The sequence below is a fragment of the Pelodiscus sinensis genome, chromosome 5 (genome assembly GCF_052426305.1).
Source record: "Pelodiscus sinensis isolate ZL-2025 chromosome 5, ASM5242630v1, whole genome shotgun sequence".
Lineage (NCBI taxonomy): Eukaryota > Metazoa > Chordata > Testudines > Trionychidae > Pelodiscus > Pelodiscus sinensis.
The window spans coordinates 40,774,698-40,793,642 of record NC_143056.1 but is presented as its reverse complement, the minus strand read 5'-3'; the positions used below and the strand labels follow the sequence as shown (position 1 = coordinate 40,793,642).

At 43.8% G+C, this 18,945-nt stretch overlaps 1 protein-coding gene across 2 annotated transcripts in view; it reads left to right on the top strand.

The window, feature by feature from the left end:
- Positions 1 to 18,945, top strand: part of NRXN3 (neurexin 3) — a 1,560,739-nt gene that overhangs the window by 497,649 nt on the left and 1,044,145 nt on the right. The gene's annotated exons all lie outside the window — the stretch shown is intronic.

The following is an 18,945-nucleotide window of genomic DNA, read 5'->3' as shown; positions in this document are numbered from 1 at the left end:
TGGTGGTGGTCACCAAGCACCAGGGACTCTTCCCCTCACTTTGATAGCTCTATGGCATCTGCGTTTCTCCCGCCCAATGATCCTCACCACCCTGAGTACAAAGGAAACTCCACTCCCATTTGATAGTGCCAATCTCTACCCTGATTACCAGAGAGCCTTCGTTCTATGATTGTTCTCCTCAGCCTCTGTCCCAAGGACCACTTAACCTTACTTTCATCTAAGCTGGTGATCTCTGGGATCTGGAGATCCTTCCCCTCAATTCTGAGAGCTCTTTTCCCCAAGCTCAGTGTCTCTCCCTTTCTAAATTCTGTCTTCCATCTGTTGGGGCACAAAATGTGACTGTGTGATGAATTCCAGGTGGTGTATTGGTAGCAGTCTCAGGTGCAGGTGGGACTCCTGCTGATCCTTGGCTTTAGCACACGCTTGGGTTACATACAAGATATCCCCCTCTCTGTCACTCTCTCCTTCGTTAGCCTGCACTGATGGCTGAGCTGCTGGCAGAGCCACCAAATGGGATAGTGTAGTGTTGTATTAATTTAGATGGAATAAATGGACTCAGACATAACCCAGTTGCTATCCATCATTAAGAAATGTTAAACAAGGTTTAGGCTTTGGTATATAGGGATCTCGGCCTACTTTATATCATGGCAAATACACCATTAAAATCTGTTTAACCTTTTATTAAAGATACACAAAGGAGAGTGGAAAAGAATTTTTAAAGTATTTGAAGTGTAAAGTATCCCTTGTTCCTTTTCATTTTCGCTGCAGAGAGATTTTAGAAGGAAACCCCTCTTATTTGACTGTCTCTTTGCTGGTATGAACTGTTCTTTGGGGGGCGGGGCGGAGAAATTAATTGAGGTGGGCTGTTCTTACTTTGTAGTTAAAGTCTGATCCCACACAAGAGGCAAGAAAATCCCCAGGAAAGATAGAAAATGCAGTTTCTGTCACTGGTGTCACAGGCAAAATCACATGGTCTTATTAGCCACCCTGAGACCTTGCAAATGTGTAGCACTGTCAGAATTTTTAGGAGAGTGCATTTAGCTGTCTCTTTCTGGTTACAAGCTTACAGCAGCAGTGCAGAATATACAATCTTGGTGGGTCAAGCCAGACTAATTATACAGAATGCAAAAGAAAAGGGATAAGAAAGAGAAGAAATATGGTGGTGAAGGGAAAGGAAACATGGCTGAGGTGGGATTTGAGATTTAGCTGAGGTTGGTGCAGGCAGCAATGTTATCTGGGTCCCTCTCTCTGCTCTGGTCACGACATTGCTCAGGATTAGATAAAGGAAGTCCAGGCTCACAGGAGACTGTGAGGGTGACAGCCATGATGAAGAAGCTTTTCCTTCTCCTTCTCTGATATTCCAGTGAGCCAGCATTATACTTGTTTACATCCATCCACCAATTTCCCTTTTAAAGTCTCTGTTATGTAAAGGACCCAAGAAAGGAATTAGGTGGAAATAGCTCATCCCCTCTGTGACAGGGTTTTGGGGCGCGAGCCGCCACCCCCGAGGGCAAGACCCAGCAAGCCCTCCCCCTGTCTGTCTTAACATTTTTAGGCCCAGTTATCAGAACTCTTATGCCATGGAACTCCCAAACTCACCTGTGCCAAGAGCAAATCTGTATGAGATAGTCAGCAATTTCTCAAGAACAATGAATGTCATCGCACCTTTTTCTCATTGTTACTAGTTCTGTCTGGTCATTTAAAGGCATCTGATTGGGGATATATGAGGCACAATTATTGCCAGTGCAGACAGCCAAGACACATTCATTCTAGGCCAAATGAGACAGAGCTTAGCAAATAAAAGACATTTGATCTATACAGTGTTCAAATCCAGGATGGTTCCATTAATTGTTTTTGCCCCTATATTGTGCCCAGTGCTGTGCTCAGAATAAGCTGGCTAAGTGAAAAAAATTGATAGCAGTAGGCCCACTTAGCAAAGAAAATTGAACTTCCCTTTGGTAATGTTACATTTTATTAAGATCAATTTCTTAGTAATATTTGGCTATTAGGACTGGAGTGTGGCTGAAATGCACTTGCTGAGACACAGTTATGGACTGTGGGCAGAATTGTAGAGCTTTCATCTGATTTGCCCTCCAGGTCTCCACCACTTCATAGCACAGTCTAATGATCAGACCACATGCCAGGGATTAGGACTCTTGGGTTCTGTTCCCAGCTCAGTCATGGATGTCCTGTGTGACCTTTTAGTAAGTCACACCCTTTGTTGTGCCTTAATTTTCCTATCTAAAGCTCCTTCTCTCCAAGATTCATGCCAAGATGCTGCTTGCTGTTCCCCATCCCATCCGGGAGCAAGAAGGAAGTGTACAGTTTGCTGCAGCCCTCTTACTCTGGCTGTGAAGGGCAAGGAGGAAGACGAGCTGTGCACTTTCCTCTCCCTCCATGACAGTGACAGGAAGGGGAAGAGCAAGCATTGGACTGGTACAGATCTTGGGGGTGGGCTGCAGCCTCCCTGCACCTTCCACCCCCACATACCAACCACTTTTTCTGAGTCCCCCACACCTCCAGCCATCTGCTCTGACTCCTGCACTCCTCCTCAACCCCACCCCTGCCCTGAGCCCCTGTTCACACTCTGACTCCTGCACTCCCCACACCACCCAACCTCCCTGCCCTGAGCCTCCCACACCTGAACCCCGACTCCTCACTTTCCACACCCCTCAATCCCATCCCCATAATCCCTCTTTACCCCAACCCTGATTCCTGCATCCCACCGATCCCCAGCCCCCTGTCCTGAGCACCCCACACCCTGACACTCCCCAACCCTCTAACTTGAGCCCTCACACTCCACCCCACACTTAAATGTCTTATACTATGATTTCACAACCCTCCTAACCTCCTACCCTGCGGGGCTCCCAGGGGCATTGTGATACAATAGTACCTGTAAGAAATTCAAGTTACTTTCACCCCTGTTTATACCTAGGAGTAACCAACACTGATAAAACTCATAGGATGTTCCTGATTCTCAGAAGTCTCTGTCATGAGCCTGGTCTGCAGGAGTCAGAATCCAGAGCTACCTGTAGACATCAAATCTATAGTTGTGTGAAATGTGTGTAATGAACTCCAGAGTCAGGGAACTGTGAGCCAGTTCCAGAGTGGGCTGAGAGGACAAATGAATGGACGCATGTTCAGTGCTGTGGAAACCTGAAGTTCTCAGTAAAGTGTTGATTGTATCTCTGACAGGCTCTCTAAGGGTGTGTCTAGACTACCTAGTTTTGTCGACAAAAGTGGACTTTTGTCGACAAAACAATACCAGCGTCTACACTACCGCGGAGTTCTGTCGACATGTCGACAGAACTCCGCGGTTTTGTCGACGCTGGTATACCTCATTTTATGAGGCATAACACTTTCTGTCGACAGAACTCTCGACAGAAGGTGTTATTGCCTGTAACACTGCGTCCAGACTACGGAGTTCTGTCGACAAAGCGGCTTGCTTTGTCGACAGAACTCCATGTGTCTGGACGCAAATTGTCGATGGAAGTTTTGTCGACAGTATCTGTGGACAAAACTTCCGTCGACAAAACGCGGTAGTCTAGACGTACTCTAAGGGTCAAACATCTTTTGGTGAGTGTGGTGTTGGGGACAAGTTGCAGAAATGTGAACTTCAGATGACTTGAAGTCTGAAATTGCAATTATGATTATACATAGAAATTGAACAGGCCATGTTGGTTTCAACACCAAATCAGACAGAAGTTGTCTATTTTCACTGAGTTTTACTTTGCAGCCCTTGATGAAGCTCAGAAGGAGGAATCACAGAGAGACTGGCACTGAAAAACTGCTCAGACAACAAAGACCTGGAGGCTCAATCATGTTATGATGACTCCACATTGTCTGTGTGTCATGATGTTACACCACAGCTTCATCACACACTGACATAACTGCTTGATATTAAGATTAGGCATGATGACACAATGATTTTTGCCTCCATGGAAATAGACACAGCTGATACATGAGTAACTTTTATGTGCTGACAACCAAAGGAAATTGTAAATCCAGGCATCAATTGGCCTATAGTTTACATACACACTGTAGAGGGCAATGTTGCTACCCTCCCTACTGAGCACAGGAACTGGAGAGCTGCCTCAGGGTTGGGGTGAACAGGGCATATTAGGCACTGATGGCAAAATATAACCAGGGCAGGACCAGGCTTTAAATACATGATTAGCATCAATTGCTGGCAGTAGATGACAGAATTTGAAACATGCGCTTGAGAAGAACATCCTTCTCATTCTGTGTGATTTATCCTTTTCATATGTGTTCATTTTTTTAAATTGTATCCTTTGGTATATATGGTTGTGACTATTTTCTTCCACTATTTGATCTGAGGAAGTGGGTCTGGCCCACGAAAGCTCATCATCTAATAAACCATCTTGTTAGTCTTTAAAGTGCTACATAGTAATAGTATTTTGTTTCTTCTCATTTTGGTCAGTCTTTAATCCTGGGGAGAGGGAAAGGAATATAACAATATTCAATTGGCTTTACTACTGCAGGGAGTTGAAAATTAGGCAAAAGCACTTTTAGGCCCCAGGTGCTATAGCTGCTGAAGATAAAGAAGGAAATTCCAGGGATGGGAGCTGGGATTGTAAAGAAGAGTTGGATTTAGAATGCTTAAAGACTTTCCATTCTAGTGTGTCTGTCATGCAGGACAGGGTACGATTGTGTTCAGGAACTCCAATAAAGTGCATGGTGTAAAGGCTGATAGTTAGAATGGGGTGGGCCCTTATAATACAGTATATTGTTCCACATGCAATATGGTGGTGAACTAGTTAAAGAAAACCAGAAGAGTCCAGTCTGAGGACCAAATCCTGAAGGTTTTCCTCAGGAAAAACTTCTATCAGAATCTCTTGTCACTGAAACCCCTGTCCGTTTTACTTGAAAAAAGACTGAGAAGATTTTCGAGTTTGATTGTAAATTGGGTCAAGATAAAGCAGTTTGGATAAACAAGAATCATCCTCAGCCTTCATATTGAACTTGAACTGACTGACATATAAGATCATGTTTCAATGTTGTTCTTCAATGTGATTGATTTAGTTAAGGTCTCACACATCTGAGTTTCTTGTTTTCCATCAGAAATACCAAAACACCCGGGGAAAGACTACACTCATTCTCTAGCTCAAACTACTGTGGTAGTCCTGAAAATCATGTGCATGAGGGACTGTTCTCATGAGTCCCATGGAGTGAAAGGCCTACAATAAGCACTTCAACTTTTGGATGATTCTCTGATTCTTTAGCTATTCAGTGGTCATTAATAGAGAGGAAAGAAAGCCCAGTGATAAGAGTACCACCTTCTGCAGTAGGAGCATTGAGTTCAATTCCTGCTCTCACAACAACCACCTATGACTCATGGCAAGACATTTAATCTGTCCCTCACATTCCCATTTTGTAAGTGGGGATAATAGCATACCTCCACCTCCCTGGGGTGTTGAGAGGATAAATTTATCACAGTTAGCTTAATACTCAGCTACTGTGGAAGCCATGTAACTACCTAAGATGGAAAGCTAGTGAAAAGCCACTGGAAAGCAGGCATATCCTTGAGGGGCAGAACATATTTATTACAAATGAAAAGAAGCAGTTCTTCACTGAGTGGTGTCCTGTGGGTACTCCACTCAGGTCTCGGTGCATCCTTGTGCCGCTGATCGGATATTTTTGGTGAGCAGTGCCCCTTGCGCTATGCCTGCACACCCAGCATCTCACACCCCTGCCATTTGTTGAGTGCGCGTGCTGCACAAGTCCCATCAGTTCCTTTTCTACCATTCTCAGCTGAAGATGGAATCAGAGCAGTGCTCTTCTTCCTGACAGGAAAAACAAATTACTATAATTAGTTTAGACTTTTCCCTCATAGTTTAGTCAGTTAATGGTAGTTTTCAACTGTCATTTCTCTCTCTCTCTCTCTCTATCTCTCTATCTCTCTCTCTATCTCTCTATCTATCTATCTATCTAAGAGAGAGAGAGAGAGACAAGCACCATGGCGGCAGCTTTTTTCTTAAACATGCCGGGTTCAATTCCCTCAAGGATATGCTTGCTTTCCAGTGGCTTTTCACTAGCTTTCCATCTTAGGTAGTTACATGGCTTCCACAGTAGCTGAGTATTAAGCTAACTGTGATAAAAATGCGCCTCATGCCAAGACTCGATGCCTATTTCTGATGGCCATGTCTCCTGTGTTAAATGCCTGGGAGAGACTCATGCAGCACACAAGTGCCAACACTGTCAGAACATGACAGCCAGAGCCAGAAAAGACAGCAAAATGCAGCTCAAAAACTTCCTCTGGGAGAAGTCCCTACAACCTTTACGGGACAAACCTGAGGACACACGGGGACAACAGAAGCCCACTGACAGGGCTGCTTTACCACCCTGCAAAGGCTCACAAGCCTTGTGGGTTTCCCTGGCATGCTCATTACCAGCGCTGCCCAGAGTCTCTTGTGCCCCAGTGCCATCAGTCTCCAGCACCGTGGAGAAACGCAAGTCTGCACCAGCCAGGAGAGCTGAGTCAGAACACAAGTGCACTGCACTGGTCAGTGCTGTTGAGGCAGCAGCAACCACGAAGCTGCATATGCCACCACTACCAGCTCCTACAAGCACCTCTATGATGTCTGAACAGACTGGTCAGACTGAACTTGACCACGCTCCAGCACCTCTGCATAAGAAAGTGCTGCGTCTTCCACAGCACTTACAAAAATCTCCTCAGCCAGGCACACCGCTCAGATCAGGCGCTTACTCGCTGTGCTCCTCAGTGGTGTTTTATACCTGGGGGCACACTCATATGCCAGAAAGGGCTCTCCCACTCTTCTACACTGCTCTCACCAAGAACTGACTATGGCAACTGGCATAGGAGCAGATTTTCATCATGTCATTCATCTCCGTCGGGATCAATGGCTTCCTGGCCATGTGGCCCAACCAACTGTGGATGTATCGCCCACAACAGTTCCAGCCACAATGGGCCCCCTAGGAACCATGGCAAGGGTACTGAGCGCATTTCTCTTATGCCTGCCACTCATGAGATAGAGTGCCCACTTCACAACAGCACATGTCTATGCACTGCCCAGCTATATCCGCACATTCCTCACCGGCTTACCTGCCCTAAGTAATAACACAAGTGGGTTCTAATGATAATGATAACTTACCTCATTTGGACTTGGAGAAGTCTTGGTCGGGGGTCTGAGCAACCACCCCACAGCTCCAGTGCATTCCAATACCACCTTCCATCACTGCCTGAGACCCTTCTACCAACAGTGGGCCCAGATCACTACAGACAAATGGTTCCTGGAAATTATTAAATTGGGTTACACAATCCCCTTCACATCTATGCCCCCTACCCAATCCCCTATCCTGTTGCTCTCCAGGGACTCATCTCACGAGCTCCTACTATGAACAGAGGTGCAAAAGGTACTCACCCTAGGGGCAACAGAACCTGTTCCCACAGAATATCAAGGAAGAGTGTTCTACTCTAATTATTTTCTAACGGTTAAAAAAAACCCAGGGGGACAGAGACCTATCCTGGATTTCAAGAAACTCAACAAGTTCATCCTCAACACAAAATTCAGGATGGAGAGCCTGGAAACTATCATGCCTGCACTGGAAAAAGGGGATTGGTTCTCAGCCCTCAACCTTCAAGATGCATATTTTCATATAACCATCCATCCGGCCCACAGGAGATTTCTCAGATTTGCCATAGGTCAAGACCATTACAAATACAGGGTCCTCCTCTTTGGTCTTTCTACGGCACCTTGAGTGTTCTCGAAGACGCTAGTCATAGTCACAGCCTTCCTCAGAAGACAGAACGTCATCATCTTCCCTTACCTTAATATTGTCTTATCAAGGGCTCTGCTTATTAATATATAAAAGTCCACCATACAGCCCACACAACAGATAGAATTTATCAGGGCACTCCTAGTCTCGGTGAAAGCAAGAGCCTACCAGCCACCGCAAAGATTCAAGGCAATCTGAGACCTCATTTGAGGGTCAAGCATACTCCCTTTTCCATGGTCCAGACATGCCTTCAATTATTGGGGTGCATGGTGGCCACAACCTTTGTGATCCTATTCGTGAGGCTACACATGCGCTACCTACAGCATTGGCTTACAACCACCTACATCCCAACCCAACACAGCCTCGCGAAGTGCCTCATGCTTCCTCCACCAGTACTGCAATCTGTCAACTGGTGGACTTCTCCAACCAACCTACTTGCCGGTATACCCTTCCACCGCCCAGGTCTGTCAGTAACTATAATGACAGATGCAACACTTATGGGCTAGGGTGCCCATTGTGGTGCAAGGTCAATACAGGGCACATAGTCCCAATGGGAAAGATACTTCCAGATCAACATCTTGGAGCTCACGGCCATTCGCAGTGAATGCACCCATTTCCTTCCCCTGATAAAGGGCAGAACCATTCATGTCCTCACAGACAACACACCCTGTATGTTCTACGTCAACTGACAGGGGGTGCCCGATCTTGCTCACTAGGTGCAGAAGCAATCAGATTTTGGAACTGGTGTATCAGGAACCACATAACTTCAACCGACACACATATACTGGGACAGCAGAATGTGAAGGCTGACAAACTGAGCAGACACTTCTCAGACCAACACGAGTGGGAGATCAATACCAATATTCTCCTCTCCATTTTTCATAAATGTGTTTTCCCAACTATAGACCTTTTTGCAACACTACTCAACTGCAAATGCCACAAGTTCTTCTCCCGTGCAGGACTGGGCAAGAAGTCGGAGGGGAATGCCTTCACCATTCACTGGACGGCTTCCCTATTCTACACCTTTCCACTAATGCCTCTTCTTGCCAGGGTGATCAACAAGATCCAGTCTGACCATGCCACAGTAATTTTAATAGCTCCTGCCTGGGTGAGACAACCCTGGTTCCCTTATCTACACTACCTATCTATAGATCGACCATTCCTCTCCCCATGGTTCTGAACCTCTTGATGCAGCACCACTGCAGGACATACCATCTGAACATCAAAACTCTGAAACTCACAGCATAGCTTCTCCATGGTTCCAGAATGAAGAACTTACCTGTTTGGACAGTGTCAAACACATTCTACTGAACAGTCGATGGCCCTCCATGAGAAGCACCTACCAAAACAAATGGACACTCTTTCAACAATGGTTCATGACACGCAAATTACATCCCAATACTGCCCCTATACCTACCGTACTGGAGTATCTCACAGACCTCAGTGACACGGGTCTCTCCATCAGCTCTATCCAGGTCCATCTGGCGGCGGTCATGGCATTCCACAAACCTGTGGATGACTTCTCTCTCTTTGTGCATCCGATAGTGAAGTGATTTCTCACAGGTCTGCAGAAAATATGCCCACCCTTGTGCCACTGTGGGACTTGAACTCGGTTCTTGACATGCTCAGCAGGTCACCCTTTGAGCCACTAGCCACTACATCACCACAATACCTATCCATGAAGGTGGCCTTCATAGTGGCAATAACATCAGCAAGATGGGTAGGCGAAATTGCAGCCCGCATGGCAGACTCACCTTTTGCTACCTTTACCAAGGATAAAGTTATACTCAGGCCTCACTCAAAGTGCTTCCTGAAGGTCTTAGCTGACTTCCACTTAAATGAACCGATTTACATACCTGCTTATTTTCCTAAGCCTCATACCTCCTCCAAGGAGACAATATTGCACACATTAGATGCAAGGTGAGCGATTGCGTTCTACCTGGAGAGAACTAGGGGAACCAGAAAACCACATAGACTCTTTGTAGCATGGTCTGGACCACATACAGGAACAGCTGTCTCAGCACAGCGTCTATCCAATTGGATTGCCAGCTGCATACATACAGTTTATGAACTTTGTGGCAAGCAGCCACCACAGATTATCGGAACTCATTCCACATGTGCAATGGCCACAACAGCAGCCTTCCTAAACAACGTATCATTGGTGGACATTTGTAGAGCAGCCACGTGGTCCTCCCATCACATTTTCACACAGCATTACACCCTGCAGAAAGCATTGCACTCTACATAAATGACTCCAATGCCCACCACCAACTGGCGGGTACTGCTACTGAGTTACCTGAGTGGAGGACCCATAGGGACACCACTCAATGAAGAAGAAGTTACTCACACGATGCAGTATCGATGGTTCTTTGAGATGTGAGACAGCACCTGTGGGTGCTCCACTACCCTTTCCTCTGCTTGGAGTCTTTAGGGATCTTCTGGTAAAAAAGGAACAGATGGGGCTTGCACCGCACGCACACTCAACAAATGGCCGGGGCATGAGACGTTGGGTACGCAGGTATGGCGTGAGGGGCACTGCTCACCAAAAAATCTCTGATCAGTGGCACGAGGATGCACCGAGACCTGAGAGGAGCACCTACAGGGACATGCATCCCAGAGAATCATCATTACTGCACTGGGTGAGTAACTTCTTCCTATATACAATCATTATCCTGTGGAACTGACTCTAGCAGGATGTTATTGGGTCAAATATGTTAGTAAGATTCAAAGCAGGATTGGATTTTTATTATAGGAAGAGCTTATAGCCCCTCCTGTAGTTAAAGCAAAATGCAGGACAATGTAGCACTTTAAAGACTAACAAGATGGTTTATTAGATGATGAGCTTTCGTGGGCCAGACCCACTTCCTCAGATCAAATAGTGGAAGAAAATAGTCACAACCATATATACCAAAGGATACAATTAAAAAAATGAACACACATGAAAAGGACAAATCACATTGCAGAACAGGAGGGGAATGCGGGGGGGGGGGGGGGGGGGAAAGAAGGAAGGAAGGTAAGTGTCTGTGAATTGATGATATTAGAGGTGGGGAGAGTGGGATGTCTGTGAGCTAATGGTATTAGAGGTGATAATTGGGGATAGCATCCCACTCTCCCCACCTCTAATATCATCAATTCACAGACACTTACCTTCCTTCCTTCCCCCCTGCATCCCCCTCCTGTTCTGAAATGTGATTTGTCCTTTTCATATGTGTTCATTTTTTTTAATTGTATCCTTTGGTATATATGGTTGTGACTATTTTCTTCCACTATTTGATCTGAGGAAGTGGGTCTGGCCCAGGAAAGCTCATCATCTAATAAACCATCTTGTTAGTCTTTAAAGTGCTACATTGTCCTGCATTTTGCTTCAGCTACCCCAGACTAACACGGCTACATTTCTATCACTATCCTGTAGTTAAGGTTGCCTGACATATCCCATTATAAAACTATATTTTCATTTGTTTATACCTTTACCAAACTTTGACTACTTGGACTGAAATTTTGTATGCTGGTGCTGCCTACACTTGAATATTTTTGTAAAGTTTCAGCTAAAGCAATTCAGCTGTTTCTCAGAACAAGCTTAGGGGAAGATTGTATATTATTTTACTACTTTAAAAAAAATAATTTTCACAGAGAAGCTCTGTCACCTCCATGCTTTGGGGTAGGGGGTTCCCCTGGTCTTAGCCATTTATCTTTTGCTGTTATTGTGAAAATGCACCCCTATTTTGCTAACTTATTGACCTCTAAAAGATTAGCATTTTGCACCTACTCAATAGAGACTGATCAGAGTTTGGAAGCTAAATTCTGCAAAGATTACACCTGTACTAAGCATGCTCTATTCCCACAAGCTATTGTGAGTGACCAGACTGTGCAGGTACCATCCCCGTAGCACAACTGAGCATGTTTCAGTATGAGGCCGCAAGGGTTAATCAGGACTTTCCATGCAGTTGTTCCTCTTGGAAGCAAGGACTATCACCAAGGACTATCACTAGCACAGGAACTGAAAGTGGAAACTGTGGCAGTCTGTACTCCTATGTTTACCCTTTTCACAAGAATATACTAAAATTGTATAAAGTATGCCTTCTGAGGCATCATTTGAAAAAACTCATGATTTGCCAAGCATTGATGCCGTGATGAAATGCGTGTGACAACATTGCGTGTAAAGTTACAAGATTCCTCTGTGTGGTATCACTGAGACATGTTCCAGAGGGCAGTCACAAACCAGTTCTCCAGACAAAAGCTGTCAGCGAGGTGTCAATGAGATCAAATGGACTATCACCTTATTAAGTGGCCATTCTTCAGCAGGACAGAGAGTGTGGGCAATGAACCTACATTTTGACAAAGCAGCAGCTTGTGGTGCCTGTCCACACAGATTTCTGTCTCCAGCACCTAGGCTGGAGGTGATCCTTTGTATGAGAAAAATGACTATAAGAGGAGAGAGCAAAGGCCCTAAATCATCTTTCACTTTCTCTCTACTCATGGCATCAACATTGAAGAGTAAAAAAAGAGGCATTGAAGAATGTAGTTCAGTCAATAAGACTGATAAGATATGGTGAGAGAGCCCTTTGCTTTGAATTCACTCTAGCTTGTTAAGTTAGACATTAGTTGTGATATACTTTTATTTTCTTGTAACCAATTCTGGCCTAATTACTTGTAATTACTTACATTTATCTTTCTGTAGTTATTAAATTAGTTTTATTTAAGCCAGTATATTTGGATTGAAACTTCATTTGGGATAACAGGATTTGTGATGGACTTTATATGAGGTTGTATGATCCAGGAGGGTACTTGGCCCACTTCTAGAAGAAAGTCTGGTGTCACTCTATAATATAATTCAGGTATGGCTGGCTATAATACTCATAGTACAACTGGGTGTAACTTACATGCTGGAGGCTGTGTGTGAGTAGATCAGGAGTGGTTGCTCTCACAGTGCAAAAGACATCCCAAGTTGGGGCATAGAGGGGGCACAGTCATCCATCAGTCCAGATTGTATCCTGGGCGATGTCACAATCTCATAGTTGGCTGGATCTATGCACAGCTTGTTATTCTAAATGAAGTGTACACTTTAAGCACTGGTATAGCAATTTTAAATGAGTCTCAAAATGATTGGAATAATCAAAGAGAGGTTGCTGTTTGTTGTTTTCGGTTTGCTTATTTTGGGCGAGGAAAGCAAACACAAAAGCATAAAAATGAAAGCCAGTGAAACAACCGCAAAATTGGAACTGGACGGATTGTAAACAGAAGAGAGAGCACACATTCCAAAAGTGGCAGGTAGAAATGAAAGAAGCAGCTGGAACCAAAGGAAAATTAGCAGCTGCACTGACAGCTAAAGAAACCATGCACAGAAGAGCCATTGAGGAGAGGAAATATAACCTGCACTGAAAGATCCCAGAGTCACTAAAAACTCCCTCTGCTCAAGGAACTCTCAGCTGGGATAAGTTGTGTCTTGCATACAGAGAGATAGATTGCACTGAGGAATACTTCACCAATTTTGAAAAACTAAGTGAAGTGAATAAGATTCCTGAGGACAAGCAAGTCCACACGTTGATTGCAAAACTCTGGTTAAGTTCTTGGTGCATTTAATGAAAATGCCAACTGAGGAAGCTTTGATATATTCTGAATATAAGAAAGCTGTCTCACAAAGGTATCAGATCACTCATGAAGTGTATAGGGTGAAATTTACAAATGTAAAAGAAGTGCTGGCATGAGTCATAGTGAACATGCTTGTAAGATGCTCCTAGTAAGAAAAGGGAAAGGTGTTAAATTATGACCAATTGCTTGTTCTCATTGCTCAAGAACCTTTCTTGAGTATATGCACCGATGATGTAAAAATAGAAACACCTAGAAACTAGAACTGTGGCCTTGTCACAAATGGAAGGCTCCTGTGAGGTGCTGAATGCTACTTTCAAGGTAGTGAGTACCCCTTTTGTTAAGCAGCCTTACAGTATCTAACACACAGTAACAAAATATAAGGTTCTATTGCTCCCCAAGGGGTTAGCTTTATCCTTAGTGTGAGGTTACTGAGAGCTGGGATTTAGTGTTGTGTATTCAGTGCTTAGCATGCCTTGGGCTTGTTGCTATACCAAGGAGTTAGCTTCAAGATCATGTTTATTCAGAGTGAATGCATGCAAATACAGAGGAGGCAGGGAGGGAGAGAGGAGTGAGGGTAAAGGATTCAGGAATTCCTAATCAGAACAAGAATTTGAGTGAAGTCTTGTGTATGAAGCTGGAGGAGATGTGTGGCTCTGTTCCAACCTGTCTGGAGCTTCAGAGAGTATATATAACCAATGCCAGGATTTAGTGAAGCCAAACAGACTACAAGATGGAAAGACTGTTTTTTGACCTCTATGAGAGGAAGAGCAGATGTCAGGTATGGGGTGGGAATTTTTGTAATGAAAGGCTGGCCTCTGAGCACAGTGAACATCTAAGGTTTGGGCCAGAGATCTCTAGGTTTGGTGGTCTTGTACAAGGGCAGTAATGGAAGATATGCCCCAGGTAACCTCTAGTCTTTTTGATATCCATATGATCTAGTAACAATGGGAGCACCAGATTCTAGTGCAGTTTATCTCTCTCTCAGCACTTGGTTCCAAATGTTTTTGTCTGCAGGTGGTTAATTTGATTTCCTTTATTTCAAACCACCTAACAGTCCAAGGAAACTCTTCTTCAATCTTGTCAATGCCAGGCCACCTTGTAGAGCTGTTTCTCCTGCATGACATCAGGGTAGACTCTGCTAAAGTTAACCCAAATTAAAAGGATAGCATATTTCCTCCCATTCCATGTGAAATGGCTTTTGACCTCCAGCCTCAATGTCTGTAACAGCTGAAAGAGAATAAAAATCATAAAAGAAGTCTTGTGTGAGTGCCAGCTGTGGAATGGGTAGCTGGGATAGGGCGGACATGCCAGTGGAAGAGGAGAGATTATGTGGGTTAGGTAGAGATGGAAGAGGAGGAGGGTATTGAACTGGCTTTCAGATACTCTAAAACTTGTTGCATTTGCTGTGTCATTCAGTTTCTGGTTTGTTAAGAGTTTGACATCAGTTGCAACACTAGATAATTTTTTTATTAGCTGGACTGAAAATGCACTGGAATGGAGGCATAGATCTTTCTTATGGAGGATGATGCTCTTCTCCGTTCTGATGAGAGAGCACCTTTCTCAGCCTTCAGATTTGTCTAAAAACAAAATCCTAGCATTAGAGGAGAGTAGGGAATGTGCACTGTATTCAGATTAGCCAAGTTCTCTGGCTGTAGTAAAAATGTCACTTACCTTAGATGAGTGTAACCCATTACTGTTATCATCCGGAAAGCTCTTTGTGTTCCTTTCCTCCCACCTACAACCAATGAGAGGCATAATATAGGACAAAGACTGAAAAAGGGAATAAAAGAGCCAGTGCATGACAATGAGGTGGCAGGATTCATCTCCTCGTCCTTTTACCTTAGACAACACTTTCACTGACTTAATTCTCTTGATTGGGCATCTCTTCTCTCATAAATATACACTAATCAAATGAAAGCCAGCAAGTGTATGTGACAACAATATCAATTCAGGACTGAAATAAGGGTTGCTGAAATTTGGATTGAAATTCTTTGATATCAGCAGGTAGGCATTGACATAGGTGACCCAGAGTCCAACATTTCAGGTAGAGAAATCCTGTTCCAGCTCTTTTCCTCCTCTTTGGATTTGCACCCCAAAGTCTGTTCTACATGAACATAGAAATACAGTTTCAGTGCTCCTTCCCAGGGTCCATTCCAGGTAGGCATCCAGTTCTCCTCCCTGGGATTGCACCCACTCTTTTCCTATTTTGTTTTGTTCATGGCTTGATGATTAGCCCCAGGACAACCTGGGGTTCATTACCTTGCATGTCTGCATATTGCTTGCGAATGGCACTATACCTGCTGCTGGTTATGTTGATGTTAAACATAGGGCTACACTCAGCTTCTGCTTTATTATCTTTATTGCAGCATTTCCGAAAAGCAGTTTAATGACAATGCACATCTGCCCATTATGTATGCAATAAACTGAAATGCTGTAAAATTACAGGTAATAAGAAGTGCAACAAAATCATTTACTACGTGAAGTAAATATTGCTCTGTCTCCAGCATAGCTAAAAGGAGGGATCTTTTTTTTTTCTTTCATGTTTGTTGAATTACCACATTTTTGGAGGTTTGTTTGGGACAAAAAACTTCAAATGTTTCAGTGATTATTCAGACCATCCAAACTTCCTGGGTTTCTAGATTGAGGCTGAAATCTTCAGAGAAAGGATTTTCACATCAGATTTCTATAGTACCAACTTTCAGAGATGCTGGGGATACGATGAGAACAGGTTTTTAATTTTTTTAATCTCAGGTGGAACATGCCTATACAAAAATATCAGGAAAGTTAAAAAAAATAAAATGAATGAGTGTGTGTAGTAGAATCATAGATATCAGATACTGAAAAGTTTTAGCAGCAGGAGGGCTGGATGGGCCTTAGTTGATGCAGGGCAGGTCCCTTCAGGATGTCTAGTGTAAACATCTCGAAACATGACAAAAAGTTCAGTTTGTGTGTGAGAAGATTTAGGTCAGTCCTTTAACCCATATTGGTTTGTCTATCCCTAATAGTTAAGGTTCCATTCATTATTAGATAAAGTTCTTTGGCTTATGCAAGGGCAACTGGGAGGAGGGGATTTCATTTGCCATTCCTGGTTGCTCTCACCATTTCTTTTTGCCATGTGTTTGAATCTGTGTAATATGCTTGTTTTAATATGTGTGATTCTGTGGGCTCTAGTAGCTGGCACAAGCGACCTATAACATTTTGCTACTGACAAACTTAACTTGTTGAGACTTGTTCTTTTGATGCTGTGTTCTATCCCTGCTGATGACTGTGGTGCCTGACTGTATGTGGCTATAATTTGTTACTGACATAATGGCTTCCTGTCTTCTACTGCATAAAGTTCAAGGCTCTGCTCTCTATTTGAGACGTCTCTGTAGCTCAGCTTCTACTTGTATTTTGGCCTTGAGATCCCATCTCATTCCTTGAACTCTGCCCAAGTGCTACATCTTTCTCTCATTTTTCCATTCTCGTTTCATGCCATGTTCTATGCTACCCGTGGCAGCTTTCCTGCTAATATATAAGCAGCTCTCTAACCTGTCTGCCTCTCTGGTGTGCTGCATCCTGCGCCTGAAAGCACAGCTTGGACAAGGTGTGACTTTTGAAGGAAATGGAAACAGTGGGAAAACTGAGGCCAATGGGATTCCCATGACTCCATAATGACACTGAGGTCTCTCTTCCCCAAGTGGTATGGGTTTGTAGACTGCATAGAGCCATGTACCCAACCAAATGACACTCAGATTATCTGCTGTGTCCAAGAAATTTTTGTCCTGCAACCCCTTTGATATCTCTCCCTGGGGAAAGATTGTGTACAGCTAATTCCCATGCTTGGGCTGATTACACCTTTTCAGGGGAGAGCATTTCATTGTCTTTAGGATGCTGAACTTTCACAGCTCGAAGCCTCATTGATGTGGCTATCCTCAACAATGTCTGCTGAGAAAATCTGAGACCGTATGAAACTCAAATGAATCTCCCTCTTGTGTTTTCCTAGAGGAACTCTGAGATGGTTATGATTTCTTTCTCTCTCCTCCTGATTCTCTCACCTCCCTCCCCATTACACAAGTTGATATTTAAAAGTGGTATTTTGTACAGCTGAATTCCTGTCTTGAGAACCACACAGGCAAAATCTTTATCTTTATCTCAGCTGGATGTGTTAATCTGCACTACACAGAAGAAAATAATACCTTCCATCTTTCCCCATATGTCCCCAAGTCTCTCTCCTGAGGGCTTTGTTTCTGGGCATGGTACTGCTCAATGGATAATGTCTATAGTCATGTTGGAAGTCTTTTCAATCCAGATATTCATCCAGAACCTGCCTGCCTCTGAGTACATGACTGCCATCAGCTCCTCTATTTTGGACTCACAGTATAAGGAACTGAACAACATCAGTATGCAACAGACCTGTACTAGTATCTGCTCCTCATCAGGAAACACAACAGAGGAGGGAAAATGTGATATTGAGTCAGGGGAATAGAAAACTGGGATTGATGTTTTCTGATGTGTTCTGCATTTGTTCTTATAAGACTCTGATGTTTTCAACCCAACTGTGCAATATGGTTTTTATTTACTTATTATGTATAAACAGTAGCCAAAACCTAAGCAACTGGATGCTTCTAATTAATATAAACCCCACAAGATGTAGCTCTAAAAAGACCATCTAAAACTTACCATATCCTACCATTCAAGTGCCATGGAGATCAGTGAAGAGCTTATTTTAACAGATATGTCTTTATGGCTTTGATGGGACTTACAGAAGGACTAGGTGTCAGTGGTGTGGGCTATCTGCTGAGAACACCCTACTGTTGTTTACAGAGACATTAGAACTAGGAACTGCAAGAGATGGTGACTCAAATTCACAACTCCCATAGTGAGCCCTGAGGCATATATGGTTTTATAGATTATAATTAACTCCTTGACTGGCACTGGAAGAGTGTGTGTGTGTGTGTGTGTATGTGTGTAACTGGTGTGTTGTGTTCTCTAGTGGTGTAGCTCACATAACAGCCACTCAGCACTAGCTGTAGAATAATATATCATGGTAACCTGTCTTTGTGGTTACTAAGACTTTGTTCACATGTGATAATAGAGGTGACCTGAGACAGTAGACAGTTCCCATGAACTGAAAGGGTCCTCTGTGTGAGTAGAAGCCAATGAGCAAGCCAGCATTCCTAGCAGGAAAGATTCTGTGTATGGAAGCACGCAGAGATGTGTGATCCACAGTGAGCCAGGGTGCTCTGAATGTTGAACATCTCTGTCTTGTTCTGTTGTGTGACCAACTGACCCCTTATGGAGTCTTGTATGAGAGACTTCCCACTCTCTAGAAAGTCTGGGGTCTCATCTCACTTGATGGCTGGTCCTTATTCTGGCTGCTGCATGCTCCTCTCCTTCTCTTGCTCTGGAATCAGGCCAGATGCAGTTTATGTTGAGGTAAAGCAGCTGCCCCTGACTTTGATGAAGTGGAATGGCTTGATGGAAATGAAAAAGTGGATTCATCTATCATGAAAAAAACTATTTCCAATATTTAAAATAAAACATATTGGCCTGGGAGATGTTATCTGTGAAATGAGCTGGCTTGGGTTCACCCAGTTCAGACCTTCAGCTGACAGG